Consider the following 24,222-nt stretch of genomic DNA (forward strand, 5'->3'; position numbering starts at 1 on the left):
TTCACATTATTCACATTGACCCAAAGAGCAAAGTTTCATGAACCTTCAGGAAATAAAATACTATAGAGTGAAGCTTGAGTACTTGAAATTGACACTTAAGAGACTTGTATATGTCAATTATTTTTACAAGACTAGAAAAAAAATGCTATTACTCTCCTCTTAAATTTGTCCATGTTTATTAAAAATATTTCACATATTCTCTCTCATATATAACTCTGTTAGCTTGACTTAACCTTGCAGTAGAAGCTTTCAAATACTAATTTAATGTTCTTTCAAGGATTTAGTAGTATTTTACATCATCATATCTTAGGGTCTGGAACAAGGAAACTGAACAGTAGAGGCAATAAGGCTCTGTAAAGTTTATTTCCAACATCATTGATTTACCTCACCCCTGAAATGCAAGCAAGTCCTTGGGATTCAATAACCCAGTGTCCTTGTACTTCTTCAGATTTGATATACTGCATTGGTGGTATTGACCACCCTGAGTTTCCTTTAACTAATTAATGTTAAAGAAGTTGCAATTTGCCATAGGTTTCCATTTGGATTTGCTAACTTCATTAGAATTGTTTTAATGTCTAAAGTAGATATTATAATGAAATTTGATGAGATAAAGTCCCATACTCCAGTAAATCTAATGTGTCCTTAGATACTAATTTACAAGTATGATCTATAAGAATTTCAACTAAACCATAAACAAAAAATTCACAAAAATTTCAACAAAACTCTTCATTGAATAACTACTTACTAAAAAGTTATAAATCATGCCAATTAATCCAACAGCATTTGTTTCAGATTAATTTTATCAGGATACTTAACATGTCCAAAAATGATTACTAACACCTGATAAAGATACCAAATTAGGCATTTCAAGGACACAAAAATGGGTGATATGGTCCACAGCCTCAAGGAGATTATCTGCTATATAATTTAAAAACACTTCGTGAATAACATGTTGTGAAGATAAACTCCATAATTGAATTGCAAAGTGATGGAAGGGCTCAAGATATAGGGAGATATTATATCCACAAGTAATTATGAAATTTTGTTTTGATGGTATTGGAGAATGGTTTAAGTCACCCTACTAAGCACATTTTATAAGATGTGGTACTTGCCTGCCTCTTTGAATTTATTTTCTATTACTTTCCCCCCATATATGTTCCAGCCATATGTATCTTCTGCTTGAAACTCAAATAGGCCAATTTAATTCCCATGTCATGGCCTTCGCTACTGCTATAAAGTCTTCCTGAAAATGTATCCCACCTTTACTTCCCCCACCAGTTTTACCATGGCAAACTCCTTTTCATCATTAATGCCCTGATTCAGATATGATCTCTTTAACAATAATGAGTTGACCTCCCTGTCTAAATTACTCACTTGGAAGAATGAGTGGACCACCCTGTCTAAATTACTCGGTTTGTCTTGTATCTTAGTTTCTTTTCGTATTTTCTGTCGTATTCCTCTCATACTGTGAGGCGTTACCCTTTTTATTTTTTCATGTCACTTTTTACTAGTCAAAATTATTGTATATTTTATTATATTTATTGATTCATTTATTGACTGTATCTTCCCCAATTAGAATATAAGTTCCACGGTGGCACACTCATGCCAGTCTTCTTCATTGTTCTAGCTGCAATGCTTAAAGCAGTGCTCGGTATGTAGTAGGCATTCAACAGTATTGACGAATTTTACTTAGATATGGTTGAGGAGTCACTGAGCAGAAGAAAGTTTTGTTTGCCATATTTTATATTTTAAAACTAAACACGTAGATCTGTATTTCTCGTATTGAACTATCCGTGATAATTTTTTTAAGTGAAGGAACTTAGTCCCATTTCCCTCATCATTTAAACCCCAATGAGATTTTTGCAAACAGTACTTAACTATATATATAGGTCTTAAAGATATTGAAAGGATTAGAAAGGCTAGAGAATTAAAGACAAGCAGAGAAGAAAACTCTATCCAGTGGGCATAGCTTATGGAAAAGGAAGATAAGAGAGAAAGTGAGAAACAGCAAGTAGTTGAATTAGGCAGGATCGCAGGATGTACACAGTAGAATAATAGCAGATAAGACTGAAAAGGAGAGAGAAGATAAGGTGGATTAAATTATTTTAGGCTAGCATGATTTCACAGAGATGATATTTGTATTTCGGAATAAAAAATGGGCAGAAATTAAGAAAAAGCGTATTTCATGTATAAGAAGTTTGTGAGCCTAGAACAGAAGTAGAAAAACATATGTCCTGCCATTAACCCGATCTGAGCTCAGATATCAAGGGAACATACCTTTCATGCTTAGAATCATAGCTGTATCCATTTTTACCAAACTCCACTGTTAAACCTGTTCTAATTCCCTTTATCATTCCCTAATTCCTATATTAATTTCTCTCTTCATCTCCCTTGGTTCCCATTTTTGTTTTCTATGGGATTCCTATTTTACAACACAATTTATTTTGTTTTTTTAATTTTTGAAAGGTTTTTCTGTTTAGAATAAAAATATCTACGTAGATACAGACTTTTCCTTATTATTTTATCTCTGATGATGACTATAATTAATCATTGTATCTTATAGTTAGACAAAATCCTCACCTTCACCATCTTGTCTCCATAGCCCTGCCCCCGACAACACACATACTCTCCACCATGTTCTGCTCTGATCTTGCCATGGTCCTCTGTCCATGATTGTAACAATGGTGTCCTTTACATTATCGCTCTGGGATGATGTTCTTGAAAAAGTGTTTTTATCTGTTTGATGATTTTGTTTTTAAAGTTTATGCTGCAATTCCTAGTATAAGTTTTCTCTTCTTCCACATGCTAATTACATTAAACCTAATGTTTTCCTAAACATATTTCTGTTTAAGAGATTTCATCTCACTTAGTGTTGTTTCCTTTCCTTTCCTTTCCTTTCATTTCCTTTCCTTTCCTTTCTTTTCTTTTCTTTCTCTCTTTTTTTTTAAGTAAAACACTTGGAAATCATTCTAAGATTCCCACTAGGACAACCTGACCTTCACAGACATCTCATCTTCACTGGCATATTTTCCTAGAGATACATCACCGACCTTAACTCAAATACCTATTATTGGTTGGTTTCCATACTAGTATTTCATAGTTTATAGCCAGTATATGTTAGGATGACAGTGGCATCTTAATATTCTTTACTTTTTATCTTGATCACGTCAGAAATAATGTATTCTTTAAATAAAAACAGAATATGTTCCTTTAATGGCATAAAACATTCAGACAAGGCTGTAACTAACACACACAAACTCACAAAAGAAACCTACTAGACAACTTCAAAGATGATTAAAATTAATGTATTTGGGGTTTTATAAAGGCTTAGCACCTGTATGGAATATACAATGTAGTGAATTTTTACATGGTGATGTAGTATCTTAAAAATGTGTCATTTTCATAGATTTTAAATTTAAAATATCTATTTGAACAACATAAAACTGTAATTGGCCCTAAATTTTGAGCTACCATATACATGTGCTTGAAAAACAAGACAAAATATGAGCTCCCTTTATTGTCTTGAGCATCAAAAAATATTAGAAAAAATATAGAAACAATGAAAAATTAGTGGAAAATTGAAAAGTAAATTTTGGAGATTCACTTCTGGCATGATGGAGTAAGGAGGTCAATAAATTCTTTCCTGCAAAAGCAACTATAAAATTGGGCAAACAGTCAAATCAACCATGTTGATGCTCTGGAAATCACCCAATGTGACTGAATAGACAGAGAAGTGTTATTCATGAAAACTACATAATAACTATGTTACTATGTATTGCAAATCTCTAAAGAGTATACAGTGTGTCTATAATTAAATTTATAATGAAATTTGTTTATCATTAATAAGAAGAATAAAGATCTGTTTTCAAAACCTTATGTGTGAGAAATACTGCACTTCCTATTGCTCCAAATCAGCAAACTTTTTGGTGAACCCTCTTGTACCATTCTACTGAAAAATCCAACCTGAGTTATTGGGGTTCTGTCTTTCCTCCTCAAAGTATCTTCTAAGGACCATCACAAAGATTTTAAAAATATAATTGGTAGACTCTTGTCTCTGTGTTCTCAACTTCCCCTCCATCCTCAGAGTAACTAAGTTGACTCAGGGGCATGATTAAATTGCTTTGAGTAGCACTTGTTTTTTGTGGTTTGTAGTCACATCTGCATTAAGTTATTTAGAACTGTGCAGGAATACAACTACCGTCCACCATGCTGACTTACCCTGCATCACTGTGACTTGAAAGTGTCACAAAATTTAAGTCAAGCAGCCTGAATTCTTTTTTCCCCATCACAGTATCTCATGTTTTTGACTGTTTCAGTATTTTGCAATACTTTATATTTTCTTGTAGAATTTGGCTCTTACGTGGAACATTTTAAAAACAGAGCAACTGAGTTGTTGTTGTTGTTTTTAATCATTTAAGCGTAACAAGATACTCATTATAAACCTGCTTAAGCCTTGTAAGGTGAGTACAACCTTTTGACAACTAAAATATATATTTGCCAAATCAGTGGAGAAACGCATTTCCAAATAGAATACAAAATATTTATATGAAAAGTTAGTAAGGCTTGATTCTTCTATTTTAACTAGAATAACATTTGGAACAATTTCAATAAACCATGTTATAAGTTGCAGATACCTAATTTGAAGGAAAGAAGTTGTGGCAGATGGGTAGTGTGGAGGCTCCAATATTTCACACCCCTCTCTTTCTGTTTCCTGTGCAATGTGACTGGCAGTATCTGCCAAGTCAGCCCTTTGAAACTGAACTAGATTTGTGAGGTGCTTTGGTCAGAATGGGCAAATATGCTAATGTGCCAGATCTGACACTGGGCTTTAAGAAGCTTTGTGTGTTTCTGGAATCTATTTTACATCTGTCATTGTCATGAGCACATGCCTGTATAGCCTGAGGACAAGAAACCACATAGAGGGGATATACATCATTCCCTTTAGAGGACATTCCAGATCAGCCAGTACACAGGTGACCTGCCAGCTGAACTCAGACAACTGATAAGCCCAGCAGAGATCAGTAGAAGACATCGCAGATCATCACAAGAAACCAGCTAAACCAGAGACTCAGGACATAGTAAATGATTTTTTAAACTACAAGCTACATTTTGGGGGGGGGGTTTATTATGCACACTATTGTGATAATAGATGTCTGATGTGGAGAGATGCTCTCTTTGTTTTCATTTTTATTATATGAAAGAACTAAGAGAAAATATAGATAAGAATTCATGAAATACGGGAAATGTAATAAAGTGAGCAATAATCTTGATAGAACGTATTGCAATACTGTTGTGGGCTCCATAGTGGCCCACAAAAAATATGTCTACATTCTAATCCCTAAAGCTTGTGATTCTAATCCCTAAAACCTGGCAGATGTAATTACATTAAGGATTTTGAGATAAGGAGATGATCCTGTATGATTCAGGTGGACCCTAAATCCAATGGCAAGTACTCTTATATGAGACATGAATGAGAGGACAGAGGGAGATTGCAGTGATGTGGCTACAAGCTAAGAAAGCTGTTAACCAGCAGATGCTAGAAGAGGCATGAAATGAATTATCCTCTAAAGTCTCTATAAGGATTACAGTCCTGCTGAAAACTTGATTTTACACCTTTTGCCTCTAGAATTGTGAGGGAATAAATTTAAATTGTCTTAAGCCACCAAGTTGGTAGCAATTTGTTAAATTAGCCCTAGGAAATTAAGGCGAGAATTAAGCTAGAAGTAAGTTGTGATAAAAATATTTTAGATTACATGGTAAATAAATTAAGAGAAATTATTTCAAATTGAAGTAAAATATAAAGTCATAGGTTGATAATCCAGTTAATATTAAGGAATGAACCATGTGAATGTATTAAATATATAAATTCTTACTGATTTGATATGAAATAGTGACAGAGATTCTTAAAACTTAGAAAATGCTGCTATAAACTAAATACCCATGAAAACCAGGTTAATAAATGTTATGAATTTAAAGACTACTTAGAATTAGTCACTGCTAAAATGAACTTGAAATATATGAATATCATAGCATCCTCATAAAGATTTCCCAAATTTGACAGTAATCCTAAAAATATACATGATATTACTACTAAGAAGTTTTGAAGAACTTTGTAAAACTACCAATGGCAAAAACTAAATTTCGACAAACAATCCTGAAGAAAGACGAACTTTTCTTTCTTTTTTATATATAGAAAATCATATTACAATATAGTTTTCATATGAGGAGAACATTACAGAATACATAGCCAAAAATGAAGACCAAAAATATATTAGAGATATGGCAGGATAGTTTTAAAAATGCCATTTTATTACTTTGAATATTTATCATACATGCCAGCTATTTAAAAATTTATAATTTATTGGGATTTGCTTTTTTATTTAACTAAACATGTACGTTAGTATTGTATTCATAATTTTCTATTTTTTCTCAAAGCATTTCCCTCTTGTAATTTGTATAAGCTTCATGACCTACGAAATCTCCATCTGTCTCTACCCTTAATGATGTTCTAAAGTCTGTGATGCTTTTTGTACCAGTATCAAAAAATAATCAGTTTATGATTTCCTAAGTCCCAGGCTCTGCCATGAAACCTAAACCCTGAAGTTTCCACATCTCTTCCTAAGCTCTGAGCTCCTCTCTATTTCTCATAGTTTAGAACCTTTAGCTGGTATGAGGCAGTCCTATTTGGCATAGCCTCGTTATTTGCTTCTCTGATCATAGCTTTGGAAGAAAAAAACCCTCTTAACTCTCCACTTGGTACAAAGTAACCCTATTCCTTTCTTATTAAAGGTAAACTTTCCTTCTTGCAAGAAAAAAAAGGGAAACTGACCTCTTAGTCCTTCTGTTGTGTCTGACATTGCAGAGGAAAGTCAGACAATGTTAACACTTTTACTGAGAAATGCTGTAACACAAGGTAATGAATTAAGCAAATTTAAAATGGCCTGCTATGAATGTCAGAACATTTCCGCTGACTCCCTTCTCATCTATATATGCCACTCTCTCTAATCTTAGTAACCCTTGATTCCAGTCCTTGGATATAGGAAATATTCATTTTAGTGGTACTACTACTACTAATGATGATACTACTCTTTATTTTAAATCCATGTCATCTGGAATTAGTAAGATTTCAAATCTCAAATTTATTTTTCAGCCTCTGTAAGAAACTAAAACAAAACAAAACAAAAATCCTACATTTTTCTCTGACAGCAGTTAAATGAACTGAAGTCCTTAGTGTTCATCTACATACATTCGCCTCTAGGCTTTCGCCAGCTGTTACAAGTTCTGCCTCATGGCTCACGCTTGACATTGCTGTTGACTTGTAGCCCTCCTTGCACTGTCACAGAGGTACTGTTCCTCCTGTCACTGCCAATCTTCCATCGTGGTCCTCATGGCATCATGGAGACGGCTTTCACAAAAGTGACTGAGGCACTCTTCCACGTAGGAGACTCTACTGCTCTCTTACTATCTTGCATCTTCCTATGTCAAAAAACTCATCTTATTCCTTGGTCAGGAGATATCTGAGTGTCACCCAACATCAAGCACCAGAAAAGATTCTTCTTGTGTTCTTTTAATCATTAGTGAGCATTGATTTCTATTCTCATTTCAAGTACATTTTCTCACTCCTCATCCACAGGCATTGTCTAATAGGGCGGCCACCAGTGTTCTTGCCCCAGTCCTAACATTTATTTAAGAGATTTTACCTCAAATCTTAATCTCATATCTTCCCATATATTTTTTCCCCTTATGGGAAACTTGTCTGGTATACATGGACCACCTAGAAATCATGATGGCCCACCCATACATGCCAGTGGAAATGTAGAACAGTTTCTTTCCTGGGGCCAGCAAAATAAATTGTACACCTTGTGAAGGCAAAATGTCTTTAAAATTTTTTTCATCTTCACAGAAAGCATTATTTTGTCTTACATATAATATCTATGTATATGCCAAACATATATACATAATATGAATCAATTTTATATATAAATATATATATATCATATATATATCAATTATATATGTGTATATATGAGATACATAACTAAGTAGAATATCTCACAAAACTGTCTCAACACTATTTCTCACATTATTTAAGACTTTCACTAATCCACAATTAAAATTTTGTCACCTCCTATATAAAAAAACATTATTGATGTTTCAAAACATTCCATGATAGATTTCTCTAAGTCACTGTGAGATAAATTGAGTCAAAATTACATGAGACACACCAAAAATATTTGAAATAAATCATTATTATAGAAATAAAATTTTAGAGATTAGTGTTTAAATTATTAATAATAGCATTCCTTTTAGATTTTTGTAGATTAAAAGACATTAATTGAAGAAACTTAGGGACATACAAAAATGTACAAAGAATACATGATCAATAACTAAAATTCCATTTCATAGAGATAACCATTGCTAATTTCCTCTTCTATTCAGATTTATATCTATACCTACAAATATGCACACAACTGGCATAATACTGAACCTACTTATTTATACACTTAGTGTAACCATTTTTTCCATTTAAATATTGTGAAATTTTCTCTCGTTTAAATTCTTCCAATTCATGGCTTTTAAAGAACAATTCTATGGATTTTTTAATTCATAAAGCAAGAAGTTATAAAGATCATAGCCATACCTAATTACAAATAACAGAGATAAAATTAAAAAGCACATTCTTTAACTAAATCTACAGACAAATCTCCTATTCCTAAGTTGTATTTAAATCTCTAGCTAAATGCAGGCAATCTTCATATTCCAAGAACATGTTGGGTGGTGCATTAAAAGATTTTCAGTTTGCCAAGCCATTGGTGTTCAGGCTTAGCTTGTGTGAAAAACAATAACATTGAAACTAAGCTAAAAAGTCTAAGTCTTCCACCTTGTTTAAGGGAGGATTATATCAAGGTTCTCCAGAGAAACAAAACCAATACTACATATATATGGAGATGTATAGAAATTGGCTCACATGGTTTGGTGAGAAATTCCACAATCTGCTATCTGTGAGCTGGAAAACCAGGGAAGCTGGTAGTATTCTTCAGTCTGGATCTGAAGTTCTTTGAATCAGGGGAGCTGGTAATGTAAGTGCTGGAGTCCAAAGACTCTAGGGCCAAGGGCTCTGTTGTCAGGAAAGGATGGATGACCCAGCTCAAGCAAAGGGCTCTGTTGTCAGGAAAGGATGGATGCCCCAGCTCAAGCAAAGAGAGAGAGAAAACTTGCTCTTCCTTTGTCTTCTTGTTTTATTCAGGCTCTTAATGGGTTGGATAAGGCCATCTACATTGGTGGAGGGTGGTTCTCTTAAGTCGGTCTGCTACAACTGCTAATCTCTTCCAGAAACACCTTCACAGACACATTCAGAAATGATGTTTTACCAGCTATTTAGGTATCCTTTGGTCCAGTCAAACTACACATAAAATCAACCATCCCAAGGATTAAGCTGAACATTAGAAAAAAGCTTAGATAATGCCTACACCTACTCGCTCACTTCATCTAGGGCAGATTCCTTCTGTTCCTCTCTCTGGTGAGCTATAGTACTTTGGGGTATTTTGCTGTGTAAATTTAAAAAGTGACCTATATCAATATTGAGGAATCCCATTTCTGATTATATTATTCCCTAATCTAAACCTAACTTTTGACTATGAGAAAATAACAAGGAAAATTAACTTTCTACTTAAGGAAAACGGAAAGGATCTGATTTGTGGAAAACAGACATGAGGAGGGGCAAGACTGGAGTGGGGAACACTACTTAGGAAGCTATTTTTTAGCCAATTTAAAAGAAGCTAGTAATTTAGAGTGGTGGCAGTGGAGATCAAGGTGAATGCTAGTCATACTTTAGAAATAGAATTAATAGGAATTTTCAATGGCTTGGTTATGGAGAAGAAGGTGTCAACAAAAGAGAATAGGAAGTTTGGGAAGATAATCTGTTATTTAGAGGAATTTGGTACATTGTATAGATGGCAATTCAGATCCATGGGGATATATACATAAATTAACCTTTCAGTGGATCGGAACAATTGACTCACCATTTAGAAAAATAAGTTATATATGTATCTGACGCTACTTATATATCTCAGATGTATGAATTAAAGGTTTAAAATAAAGCAAAAGGTTTAAAATAAAGGTTTAAATGGCAGCAAAATAGAAAAGAAGATTTTTATAAAATTGCATAAGAAAAATCTTTTATTTTTAATTTTATTTGAGAGAGAGAGAGAGAGGGAGGGAGGGAGGGGGAGAGGGGGAGAGATAGAGAGGGGGAGAGAGAGAGAGAGAGAGAGAGAGAAAGAGAGAGAGAATGGGCATGCGAGTTGGGGAGAGGGAGGGAGAGTGAGAATCCCAAGCAGGCTCCACGTTCAGTGCGCTTGATCCCATGACTCGGGGATCATAACCCAAACAGAAATCAAGAGTTGGATGCTCAACTGACTGAGCCACCCAGGCACCCCAGGAAAAACCTTTCTAACTGTGACATAAACCCAGAAGCCATATAGAAAAACATATAGAAAAATTGAGTATGCACAAACATCTCTATAGCAATAAACACCCTAAATTGAAAGAATGGAAATATCTCAATATATATGGCAGACAGAGGATCTCTTTTTATAATATATGAGCTGAATCTAATCAATTATATAAAAATAAACATGATAGAAAGAAAAACAATCAATGTATGCCTATTATATGTGTGATAAAAATGTCATATACATTATTTCGTATATTCCTCACAAAATATCTATGATGTAGGAACTATTTTGAATCCTTATTCTACAGATAAGGAAACTGAGGCTCAATATGCTTAAATGATATGCTCAAGATTATAACCATGATATTCTGGATTTTGTGCTTATACATCATTTGTGAAATCAAATTTAATATAATGCTTTACCTATGCTCTGCTCTGGCATACTTTACTATATTATACTATATTGTTAAATCCCATTCTATCCTTTCCTATCTATTCTTATTCTATATAATATACAACTCTATGATGCTGTACTAAATACTCTATAGCATACTATTCCATATGAAACCATCTAGTTTCAATATATTTAAAAGCAGAGATACTTCATTTTATAACATACACATTATAATATCTCTCCTTCCTATTGGCAAAAAAGGTATTTCCTATTTCTACTATATCCTCTGTGTCTGCATCACACACACACACACACACACACACACACACATTTCCTAAAATTTGTCAGCAGCACTACAGAGATTATTGAATGAATAATAGCTTTTTATGAAATTGTGCTGGGCACTATTTATTATGATTGTGTATTTCCAACATGAATTCACTGTTATATATTAGAACAACAAATGATATGCACTGACATTCTGAAGGCAGCCAGTCCAAGAACATAGTTATTCTATCTTAAGATGTCTTATTGACTTGATGAACTAAAAATATTAATATACTCCTCAATAATAAATACATTGCTCTCCTGAAGTGACATTTCTCACTATAAAATTATTAATTTAATGGCTTCCTAATGATTTTGAAATCATCATTTGTACACTAGTGCTGCATAAGCATTTAAACATTACTAATTATTTTATGATCAGATGAAGAGCACAGTTTTTATTACTTGAGTGTACTCCAGAATTTATCACTGAACTCTTAAAATACTCAACCTACAAACAATCTACTGAAATACTTTCTTACATGTAAATATTCTCTAGAGGAAACAGACATAAACCAAATTATACTTCAGGTTCAACAAAAATAGAAATGAACATGGAATTTAATATTCTTACTCTTGCATTTCCTTTTCATAAAGGGAGAATCTAGCTAGGTGACTTGGCTGTCATGTACTGTGAGACTGATCACCTCACTAGGTAATTTATTAGGTTCTTATCAGCACAATCTATTACTACTCCAGCCAAAACATTTGATTTGGCAGAAGCAATGGATGCAAAGCCTGGCATTTATGGGTTTATTAGAGATGTACTTTTTTAATTTAAAACAAATATACTTAGGTTGATAGCTCTAGGTTGGTCTATAGAAGGAACAGGGAGATAACTGTTCATAAGCATTTCCTAAGCTAATATATTTGTGGAGTTAAATAAGCACCCCTAAAGTATAACTGTCACCAAGTATTTAATATTTATAATAAAAACACAGTATTCTTTTGAAGCAGAGTTCCTGTTTTATGGCATCAATTTCTGGCATAAGGCCAACAAATTGAAGTTTGAATATAAACTTCTTCCAAAAGCTAAAATGGATGGTCAAAAGTAGGGTTTTGTGGGTTTTTTGGTGGTCTAGAAAAATTATCATACAGCAATGTTCATAATAAGCCCGATGCTATAAGATGGCGTAATATTATTCCAACCTGTGGAATGGGAGATGAGTGAAATGAGTTTACAAAATATCATTGGATGTCCTCCAGCGGCCAAATGAATTATAATGACATAAGAGATGTAATTCCTTGGGCAGGGCATCCTATTTAATTTCTTTAATGGCAAGCTATTTTTCTTGGGCCTGATATAGTTCTTATGGATAGAATTTAGAAAAAGCTAAATTCTGCACAATACATATCTGATTGGTTGCTTGAAGAAACCAAACACTGTGAATGTGTTGTTAAAGTTCAGGGCATGGCATTGAACTTGAGTGTTTAATGGATGATCAAAGAAAATTAAGGTTGGCCTTTTAACACAAATGAGAATAATACATGTAGCTATATTCAAAGCTAAAATATCAATGTTTGATTTAATTTGGGAAATCTTTCTTTTTGTAGATGAGGGGATATATAACTTAATGTGTGTGAACATAAGCCAAAGTAAGGTTTCTAAGGGGCTAATAACATTGCTTTTTTTTCTTTTTTTTTTTTTAGCTCACATGTTATTATAAGCAAGGGACCTAAATTTTCCCTTCTCTGATTCTACATCAAAAAAAGTTTTTTTTTTAAGTTATATATTTGGATTTCCTTCTATAATCAGTTTGTCTGGCTTTCTTCTTTTCCCCAATCATTTCTAGTCTCTCTAGAGGAGAAAGAAAGAAACAGCAAATACAACCCTTAAGCCTTTATTTAGCTTGTTAGTAGGTAATTATTGATCGTACACTGTGGGTAAAGCATTGTTCTAGTAGTTGTACTTTCAATTAGAGTGCTGCACATTTGGATCTCAGTATAAATTGGGACAATTCTTCCCAATTATTGAGGAAGTCATTTTTTTCTTATATATGGAAGTGTGCTAGAGACAAACTTGAGCTAAAGAAGAAATATATATAAACTAAACAACGATAATTGTCTTAAAGTTTGAATTCAGGAAAAAATATTTATAAGAATACAGTACAAAGGATGTAACACTTAGCAGTAAGAAAAAAGGAGTTATAGGATGATTTGATGGAATTTTGTTAAAGAGAACTTCAGACTAGTACTTCTTATACATACTTCCCTAGTGACTACAAAGTGGAATCAGGATACAGTTCAATGTTAGTATGCCTATCACTACTGCCTTAGAGTAGATTTATATTTCTAAAACATGGCTTCCGACTACTTACAAAATAAAACCCAAATGTCTTTGCAAATTATCCAAGGTTAATTAATATCTGCCTTACATCTAGGCATTTTCCCTGGACATACATATAATGTTGACAAACTGTACTATCTGCTATTTCCTGGTGATAGGGTTTTGCTGTGCTATTTCTTGGCCAATATTCTCTCATTTAAGAAGAATGCTCTTTCTCTAATCTTTCCCATCAAAATCTAGTAAATTCTTTAGCATTCCGATCAAATATGTCCTATAATGCCAGGCAAAGGCTTGCATAGAGGAGGCAAGGCTGAATAGAATGGCAAAGCTGTCCATACCACCTGGTTAGGAATGGTCCATTTGGAGAATTCTCAATAAGTAGGGAAACTTCTTGTGGCTTATCAGTGTGTGTGTGTGTGCGTGTGTGTGTGTGTGTGCGTGTGTGTGTGTGTGTGTGTGTGTGTAGCTTTAGACTATTAAGCTGTTGCTTTTTGTTTTGTTTTGTTTTAGCTCACTAGCAATACATACCTATTATTTGCCTGATAATTCTTTAGTCACTTGTCAGAATGTTTGTGTCCACATGGATATTTTTGTACATGCGCATATATATATTATATATAAATATATATAATATATATATTTTAGTTCAGGCCTCACAAAAGATTCCCATGACCCTTTTTTATTCTCTTTATGGAATCCTCAGAAAGTGGAAAGGTGGGCACTGTAGATACTTTGGGAACTCTTGGAAAATAAACAAACAAACAAAAAACTCCAGAATTTTCTTTGGCCCGATCACTGAGAGAACTGTAGGCTTTTAATGGAAAAAAAATACAGCCAGGAAACTCCCTAAATAATTATGAACTTGAGTTCTGAGCACCATAGACAAATCACACTTACATGGTTAAAGCCCACTGAAACAAAAGAAAGGTAAAATCAACCAACCAAAAGTTTATTTTGATCTGCTAATTAAAAAACGAATCAACATTTGGTCTATTATATTTCTTTTGTTAAATTAAAGCAATGTATATTTATTCTGATCTCTTAAATTGCAAATGTTGATTCTTATGCCCTTTATTTTGCTTAATAGGATTCTAAGAGTAACAGTGGAATAAATATATATTATTTGCATGCTATTAAAGTCTATGTTTGAAGTACATGACTTTAGTTCAAAGCATTCCCTCCTGTTCCACCTGCAGAAGCAGTGTAAGGCAGTAAGTAAAACAACAAGGACATTAGCTTTATGTTTACTAAACAAGCACCTCATTTGACAAAGAATACATGCCTAAAGATCAAACTCTGGGTAAGAATGAAGACAGAATGAGATAACTGGAGAATTTCACTGACTCAAGATATAAATAATTACCTTAGTGATCATGCAAATGAGTGATTATCATAAATGAATTCCTGATAATATTAAAACTTCCAAAATGTACCTCAGATATGCATTTAAGAATGCAGCATTATACATGATAACTTTTGTTGTATAGCCTTTAGAATCAGCCTCTAAACAAATTAGATTTTAGTTTCTTTAGAGTGGATTTTACTTCAAAATTATGAAAATTTCATGGAAAGGAGGTTGATTGCCTATATTCCTGAATCTGTAGGAGGAACCAAAAATCTGTTATTTATTTAATTAATGAATCTTATCCTGATGACATTCAGTTATCCTGTTCATCTAATTTTTGTTTCTAGTTCTGATAAATACATTTTGTAACTAGCACTAAGTAACTTTAGTTTAATAATAACATATTTAACTGTTATATCTGTGAATGTATGTATGTGTGTGTGTATATATATATACATATATATATATGAATATATATGTAACTTATTTAATATAATTCAGTAGGAATTAGAAAAGAACTCTTCATTTTCTCCTTTTCTTTCTCTAATGCTAGTAAGAGCAATTTGAATAAGAATGTTAGCCAATTAACTTGAATAATAATTAAAATATGGAATATATTCCATATCAACAACTGTTTAGAGGAAATAATTCCAGATGACCCTACTAGTGATGATTCAAACTTTCAGACATGATTACACCATGTGAGTATTCGATTCACCAGCCCAAGGTAGTTTATTAATGAATATATTTTTAAATATTTTAATAAAAACTCCTTATTTATGCTTCTACATTCACTAGCTGATGTGAATGTGCTTATTTTTTAGGCTTAATGTAATGAGCTCTATTTCACATTGCTAATGACATCAATCAGACCTAGAGAGTGAAAGAAGTCATTTAGATACCCTAGGAGAAATTTTCTATGTAGATATAACCATAAAATTGTCATTAAGTATAGATATTAAGAATGTCTGATGCTCTCAAAGTAGGTAGATAAAAGAATTGAGTTATAATGGAAAATAGAATGAATGAGATATTTTAAGAACATCTGAAACATTATAGTAACTACGACTCATACTAAAGTTCATTTTTCAACTTGTTTATTTTTTCATATGTTGTGCTGTGCTTATTGTGAACAAGAGTCTGAGGCAAGTTGTATTTAAATATAAAAAAGTAAAGTTTTAAAGGGAAATAACAATAAAAGAAAACATGAAAAGAGAGAGATAAGCTACTTGTACCCTGACTTAAAAGATCGTTATAAAACCCAAACTTTTAGATGGAATGTAACTCTAAACTTAATAATGTCTCCATTGCTTCATTGCATGTTTATTCCTCTACTGTTATAATCTGCACTCACTCTCTACTACCACATTGAACTTGCCCTACCTGGGATTACCAACTGCCTGCTTATTGATAAACCTGAGAGCATTCTTCAGTATTTACATACCTAACTTGCATTTAGCTTCCCATCTGCCTCAGCAGTAAGTATTTTTATTTTCAAAATATTCTGTTTCCTTGCTGGTATTTCCTTGCCCTTTAATGACAGTACACTGCATTGGTCAAGGATAGCATGTTTTTTCCTGCCCTGGAAGCTAAGCACATGATTTTTTCATAAAGGGCATGGAAGGGTTATACTAATATAGCTCTATAAATATGCCACCTAGCTTGTTAGATAATATAGGGAATATATATGATGCAAGTAAAAGTTCACATTTATTGCTAAATTACATTGTGTGGGTACCTATAACTGCAGTGAGATTGGCTGAAAAGTTGAAGTATGGTAGTTGGGTTCAACTCAGAGATAAGGGAAGAAAGAACCAACTACTTAAGAAAAGAATTTTAGGTCATGCACAGTTTTAGGGTATGTCCGTGCTTGTGTCCAGGCAGGGGAAATTCTAAAATCATATTGCTACCAAGTAGCTTGAGAAACAACTATACAATAATGTAGCTGCATCCCTAAAGTTATGCACAGAAGGCCTCAGTGTTGTTGGCTATTTAAACATATGTAATGTGATAACAGCAGAAACCCTAAATTAGTGGAAAGACAGTCTGAAGATTAAATTTCTCCTGTCTGACTTGGAATGGGATGCTCACGTCCTGGGTTCTCCAAGTTCCAGATATGCACTTAAGAATGCAGGATTATACTTGATAACTTGATAACAATGTGTAGGAGTAAACAGGCTTTCGGCTTTTCAAGGTATACATGACCTTTACTCTTGGGAGAGAGAGGAGCTTTTCTTCAGGGCAAGAATGATGTTAATTAACATTTAAGCCCTTTCCTGGGGCTCGAGGGGTTAAAAAGCAAAATGATTGGATGCAGGGGGGTGATCCCTAGGATTACGAAGGACTACCTTTGAGCTCTGAATCTGCTCTGGCATAGTACTACTGAGATGAGGTAAAATCGAGGAGTCTCAGAGGCCAATGGCTACGTGAATAACTACTTTAAATGTAATCAGGTGAAAGACCGAGTCTAGCAGAGTGGATAACAGAAGACCCAAATATATGTTGTTTATAAGAAATCTATCTCAATATAGATTACAGGCCAAGAGAAGGAAAAACACATACCATGCTAATATAGTCAGAAGAAAACAAGAATAACTATATTAATTTCAGATAAAACCAAACTTCAGAACAAGGGAAATTATTAGGGCTAAAGACAGTCATTTCCTTATAGTTCATCTGGGTCCTACATCAACAATCATAAATCAGTTCATAAATCACATACCTTTGATATGATGTGATTAAAAATGTCACTGTGATTCTCCTTTCCAAAACACGTAACTTTGGTCTAATCATTAGAAAAATTTCAAGGGGGGCTCTACAATAGATTTGAAGAGTGTTCCCCAAATTATCAAGATCACCAAAGGGAAGGTTGAGAATCTGTCACACCCAAGAGAAGACATGATTATTAAATATAATGTGGTATTCTACTTGGGATCCTAGAGCAGACAAAGAGCATTTGGTAAAAGTTAAGGAAATTTTAATGAAATATGGACTTTAGTTTGATAATATGGGATCAAAATCGATTCATCAATGTAACAAATGTATCATACTAATGTAAGATGTTAATACAAGACACTGGGTACAGGAGGTATATGCGAAACTGAAGTATCTGTTCAATTTCTCTGTGAAGTGAAAAGTATTCTACGGGAGTTTGGGTGGCTCAATTGGTTGAACGTCTGACTTTTGATTTTGGCTCAGGTCATGATCTCATGGTTGGTGAGATCAAGCCTGGTGTGGGGCTCTGAGCTGGCAGCTTGGGATTCTCTCTCTCTCTCTCTCTCTCTTTCTCTCTCTCTCTCTCTGCCACTTGCCTGCTTGCACTCTTTCTCTCTCTCTAAATAAATTAAAAAAAAAAAACAGAAAACTATTCTAAAGTAGGAAGCTCATTAATGAAAATATTAAAAGTCAATAAACAGTGTCCTTGAAATGTGTTCATTTGGTTACAGTATTAGTCAGCAATTGCTGACATATTACTTCTGATTCAGTTATCAGGAATAACTGAGAATAAACTCAAGATTCTTATATAACAATTGAGGCCAGATCTTTTAAAATCAACATGGAACAAGAGAAACCTGGCTCCCTGTTGAACATGCTGCAGTTAAGAAAATCTAACGAGGTGCGCCTGGGTGGCTCAGTCGGTTAAACGGAGGACTTCGGCTCAGGTCAAGATCCTGCGGCTCGTGATTTCGAGCCCCGCGTCGGGCTCGGTGCTGACAGCTCAGAGCCTGGAGCCTGTTTCAGATTCTGTGTCTCCCTCTCTCTCTTTCTGCCCCTCCCCCGTTCATGCTCTGTCTCTCTCTGTCTTAAAAATAAATAAACGTTAAAAAAAAGAAAATCTAACAAAGACATTTTCTAACACTAAGGAAGTTTAAATATAGTTAAATTGTTGTTAAGAGAAGTTGTGAAATCCCTTTTCTGCAGGTGTTTATCAACAGAATTATTTTAGATGTAATCTAATCAGAGGACAGATTGATGAATGAGGTGACTTCTTAGATTTTCCTCTTCTGATAAATCTAATATTACAGTAGCAAGTTGCCATCCTGAGGAAAATAACTGAACATTGGAAAATGATGAATAGTAGGAAGGGAAGACATAGATGAAATGGAGGCTTACACTGTACTTGAAACTATTAACATGATGAAAAGCCTACATTTTGGTACTGGACAGATATTTGTGTCCATTTCACAATGTCAAAAACCCATTCATTCAATGAGCCCTTTGTTCAACAAATAGTGTCTATAATTAATACACTTCGATAGTTGAGAGGTGCTAGTAAATTTTTAAAAAATGCTTTTTAATGAAGCAGAAAATTTGGAATTAAAAAAAGTTTCTGACTTTTTTTTTACAACACCAATATTTCTACAGTTATAATTTATTCAAAGAATTTTATCTTGGTTAGTTAAAGGATAAGAAAAAGGAAAGATTAATCTCTATTGTGGATGCTTTCCTTACAAACTGTTACTTTTTTAATTGCAACCGATTCTGTAACCTGGCTAAACCACCCTGGATGTTAGATTATTTTTTCTCCTGGTTCTTAATATTTTTTTCTTTTAGTCTCCTCTTAATTTTTAAAGTATAAGCCCTTTCCTCAAGACTACCATCAAGACCAAGCCTCTTAGTTTTAACAGATAACTAAGATTTCCACTGAAGTCTTAGAAATTGAGGCTAGTAGGTATATGAACAGCCTTAACTTCCTGGCCACATCCTTCATCCACACGTATTTATCTGGAACTTGATCTAAAATTGTTTCTATTCTATAGTTTCATGGGCTGAAACCTGTTTCCATTTAGTCAATAAGGAATTGAAAAGTGTTTGCTTTGTGACAAACATTATGAGGAACACTATTTGAAGCCATGCTACCATTATATACTCTTGATTCCTTCTTCCCATAGTTTTTTTCAGCATTAATTATTCCTCTCTGTTGGCTCATTTATTCATACCAGCCTTTAAGTAAGTCTATCAATTCTGAGATCTAAAATAACAAAAAAAGTGAATTTTCATCATTACCCCTAAATTATTGGACTCTTTTTGTCTCTTATCAATTTTCATAAGGTCAAATCATTGTCTACTTCATTCTTAATACTTTTCAAAGTAGTTCCCTCTGGAACACACACACACACACACACAGAGAAACTGCTCTTATGAGGAACACAATAATCATCTCACTGCTAAAATGGACAAACACGCTTTTTTTAAAAAAAATGTTTATTTATTTTGAGAAAGAGAGAGAGCAGGGGAGGGGCCCGATGTAGGGCTTGATCTCACGACCGTGAGATGATGACTTGAACTAAAATCAAGAGTTGGATGCTTAGCCAACTGAGTCACCCAGGCTCCCCAACAAGCATGCTTTTTAAAGGCTTCTTGCTAAATTGTATAACTACTTTCATAACTATCACAGGTATTGCCTTGTGGAATGTCTCTATCCCCATAAGACAGAGATATTATCTTCTCATGGTTCTCTGTCACACTTGCTCTCTTTTTCACTCTAAGATTCGAGTTCTGTTCCCCTTATGTGTGGTCCACTAAATTTTTTGAGATTATTGATGCCTTCAAAATTGTAACCTCTCTTATGAGCTTCACATTTTACATCACATTTTGTTATAGCAGTGCAGGGACAATGATTAATAATTAATACTGAAAATTTACCTAATAGAATATTTTTATTCTCCCTTTATAACCCCTACTTTCATTTCTATATTTAAGATCCTTATTATCTATATCTTGTGATATTGCAGTAATTTCATACTTGCTCACCTTGCCTTTCCTATTGTCCCCTTTCAATTTATTCTTACTTAACTTTATCTAACTGGATAATTTCATCTAAAGCAATCTGGCCTATTCTACACTTTTACAAAATATTTCAGTGATTCAACTTTACTTTTAGAAAAAACATACATATGATCTTTATGACAGAATTCAAGGACTTTCAAAGTCTAGTCTCTACCTATTTCTTTGTACTCATATCTTGAAATAGCTTTTTTAAACAAATTATGCCAAGTCATGGTTTTTCATGTAAGTACTCTTTAGGTTGTATTGTTTTTTTTTCCACTTTATTTGTCAGGTGAAATTTGCTTATATTTGAAGACTCAATTCAGGCATTGTGTCCTATAAGAAATTTTCCCTAGGGGCGCCTGGGTGGCTCAGTTGGTTTAGCGTCCGACTTCGGCTCAAGTCATGATCTTACAGCTTATGAGTTCGAGCCCCGTGTCAGGCTCTGCGCTGACAGCTCAGAGCCTGAAGCCTGCTTCAGATTCTGTGTCTCCCTCTCTCTCTGCCCCTAACCCACTCGCATTCTGTCTCTGTCTCTCTCAAAAATACATAAAATTTAAAAAAAAGAAATTTTCCCTAAACTTGTAGGTTTAGTTGAGTAGTCTTCCACTGAGTTCTCCTTGGTAAGGGTATATATCTATTTCTTCCAATTTATGCCATTTAGAAATAATCTGTCTAGGTTTGTTCCTTCTCTAGTAGAAAATAATTCCCTTGAAGTCTAAACTTTCTTTGCCTGGCACAGTACAGGCCACAGTACAGGGTAACATTAAAAGATAAATTTGTGACACTGGCTTTCAGGAAGATGGAATAGATGTACTTTTCCCTAGGCATCCTACTATGTACAAGTAAACAATGAGAACATCATATATAAAGCAACATAAGACTGAAAGGTGGAGAGAAGACTGATGGAATACTAATACAAGGAATGACACAGTGGTGAGTATCATTTTGGGGGAGGTTTATTTTGCCTCATATATCTTAGACTTGGGGTGGAGTAAGCTAGCAATCCCCAAACACCAATAAGCACAGACAAAAAATTAAAAATCACCTAAACAAAACCCTGTAAATCCATTCTCTCTAGTCAAAGGATCAGACAGAGAAGGAGCTTAGCAATACAGAAAACTTTTATTTTATTTTGTTATTTTTTATTTTGATGGGGGTAGGGGAGCAGGGGAGGGGCAGACAGAGAGGGAGAGAGGGAATTAAAAGCAGGCTCTGCACTGTCAACACAGTCTGACGTGGGGCTCCATCCCACGAACTGTCAGATCATGACCAAGAATCCAATGCTCAACCAACTGAGCCACGAAGGTGCCCTAAGACAGAAAACTTTTAGATAATAACATCTCTATTCCAGTTAAACACTACAGAAAAACTGTCCTCCTCCAACTTTGCCAGCAAAGACCACGTAGAGAATGTAGTTATCCATCGTTACCCGGTTGCAGTGAGCTGGTCCAATCCCCCCTCTCCACACAGAAGTATCAGAGAAGGATTACTAGGGGGAACAGGGATTTTTTTTTTTAATTTTTTTTTCAACGTTTATTCATTTTTGGGACAGAGAGAGACAGAGCATGAACGGGGGAGGGGCAGAGAGAGAGGGAGACACAGAATCGGAAACAGGCTCCAGGCTCTGAGCCATCAGCCCAGAGCCTGACGCGGGGCTCGAACTCCCGGACCGCGAGATCGTGACCTGGCTGAAGTCGGACGCTTAACCGACTGCGCCACCCAGGTGCCCCGGAACAGGGATTTTTTACCCCATTGGACAGTAAGATCTTCCCTCTCAACCCTCCATAGCGTTTAAGTAGAGATCATGAAGAGACTGGGCTTTCACTCCCACCAATTCCTATCAAATCACAGTAAGATCTTTTGTAGTTATAAACAAGAGTTTTCTGAAGTTTGTTTGAAAAAGGCAAGAGAACCATTTTGACACACAATTTTAAAGATAAAAAATAACGTGGGGTAAATCACTCTGATTTTAGTACATATGATATAGCTACAGTAATCACGACTGTGTGCTATTGGTAGAAGGTGTATGCAGAAATCAAGAGAACAGAATAGGGAACCCAGGAATACCCCCATAAAAGTACGGCCAAGTGGTTTTGACAAAGATGTAAATGTAAATCAATGGAGAAAGGATAGACTTTGAAGTAAATAGTTGCTGGAACAATAGGAAATCTATAGGCATATAAGTGAAACTCGCCCTAAACTTTATCAATTTTATACAAATTAACTCAAAAATGGACCATGGACTTAAATGAAATACATCAAACTTTAAAACTTTTAGAAAAAAGCAGGAGAAATTCTTCAGGACCCAGCTATAGACAAAAAGTTCTTAGACTTGACACAAACATGACCCATAAAAGTGAAAAACAATTATACCTTGGAGTTCGTAAAAATTAAAATTTTAGTTCTGTGAAAGGGCTTATAAAAATAATAAGAAATTAGGCTACAGACTGGGGGAAAATATTTGCAAATTACATATCATAATGAAATCATATCTAGAATAAAGAACTCTAAACACTCACTAGTTAAAAACAAGACAATTACAAAGGAGACACAACACATGAAGGGACATTTCACTGAAGAAGACATAAAGAAGGCAGCAAGCACAAGAAAAGATATAACTCGGCATAACCAGCCAAGGGAAATGCAAATTATAACTATAATATCACTAGATATCTTTAGAACGGTTAATTTTTTTTTTAACCTGACAATATCAGTTGCTGGCAAAGATAGAGAAACTGGATTGTCCACATACTGCTGATGTGAATGTAAAATGTTATAGCCGCTCTGGAAAATATTTGGCAATTTATTAAAAAAAACACACACACATATATTTACTACATGACCCAGAAATTGTACTTCTGGACATTATCCCAGAGAAATAAAAACTTAAATCCATACAAGAACCTGTAAATGAATGTTGATAGCAGCAAGTAACCAAAATCTGGAAAATAACATATCTTTTCATAGGTGAATGGTTGAACAAACGATAGTACCTCCATATCGTGAAATACTACTCAGTAATAGGAAGGAATGAACTGGGTGCCTGGGTGGGTCAGTCCCTTAAGCGACACCCTGTTGATTTCAGTTCAGGTCATGATGTCACAGTTGGTGAGTTTGAGGCCTGCGCCCAGCTCAGTGCTTACTATGCAGAGCCTGAGCGCTATTTTCCCCGCTCCCTCTCTGCCCCTCCCCCACTCGCCCTCTCCCTTTGAAAATAAATAAGTGAACTTAAAAAAAAATCTTAAAAAAATAAAAAAGAAAAGGAATGAATTACCGATTAACACAACTTGGATGGGTCTCCCGCGCATTGTGGTGAGGAAGCAAAAACAAACAAAAAAACTAACCTATTGTGTACGTTCTGTTTGAATGAGAAAATTATAAAGATGGAAAACGGTTTAGTGATTGCCATGGGTTAGGGAGGGGAAGGGGAGAGCAACGCAGTGAGTGACTATAAAGGGTAGCCTGAGGAAGATCTTTGTGGTGTCGAAATAGCTCCGCGTCCTGAATTGCTGATTACACAGATTTACACGAGTCAAATAGCAACCATACACGCACTACGATGAAGCCAAATTCCTGGATTTGATTTTGTACTATAAATCTGTGAGAGGCAACCTAACAGGAAGCCGCGAAGGGCACCTGGA

This window comes from Leopardus geoffroyi, chromosome B4 (assembly GCF_018350155.1).
Source record: "Leopardus geoffroyi isolate Oge1 chromosome B4, O.geoffroyi_Oge1_pat1.0, whole genome shotgun sequence".
Classification (NCBI taxonomy): Eukaryota; Metazoa; Chordata; class Mammalia; order Carnivora; family Felidae; genus Leopardus; species Leopardus geoffroyi.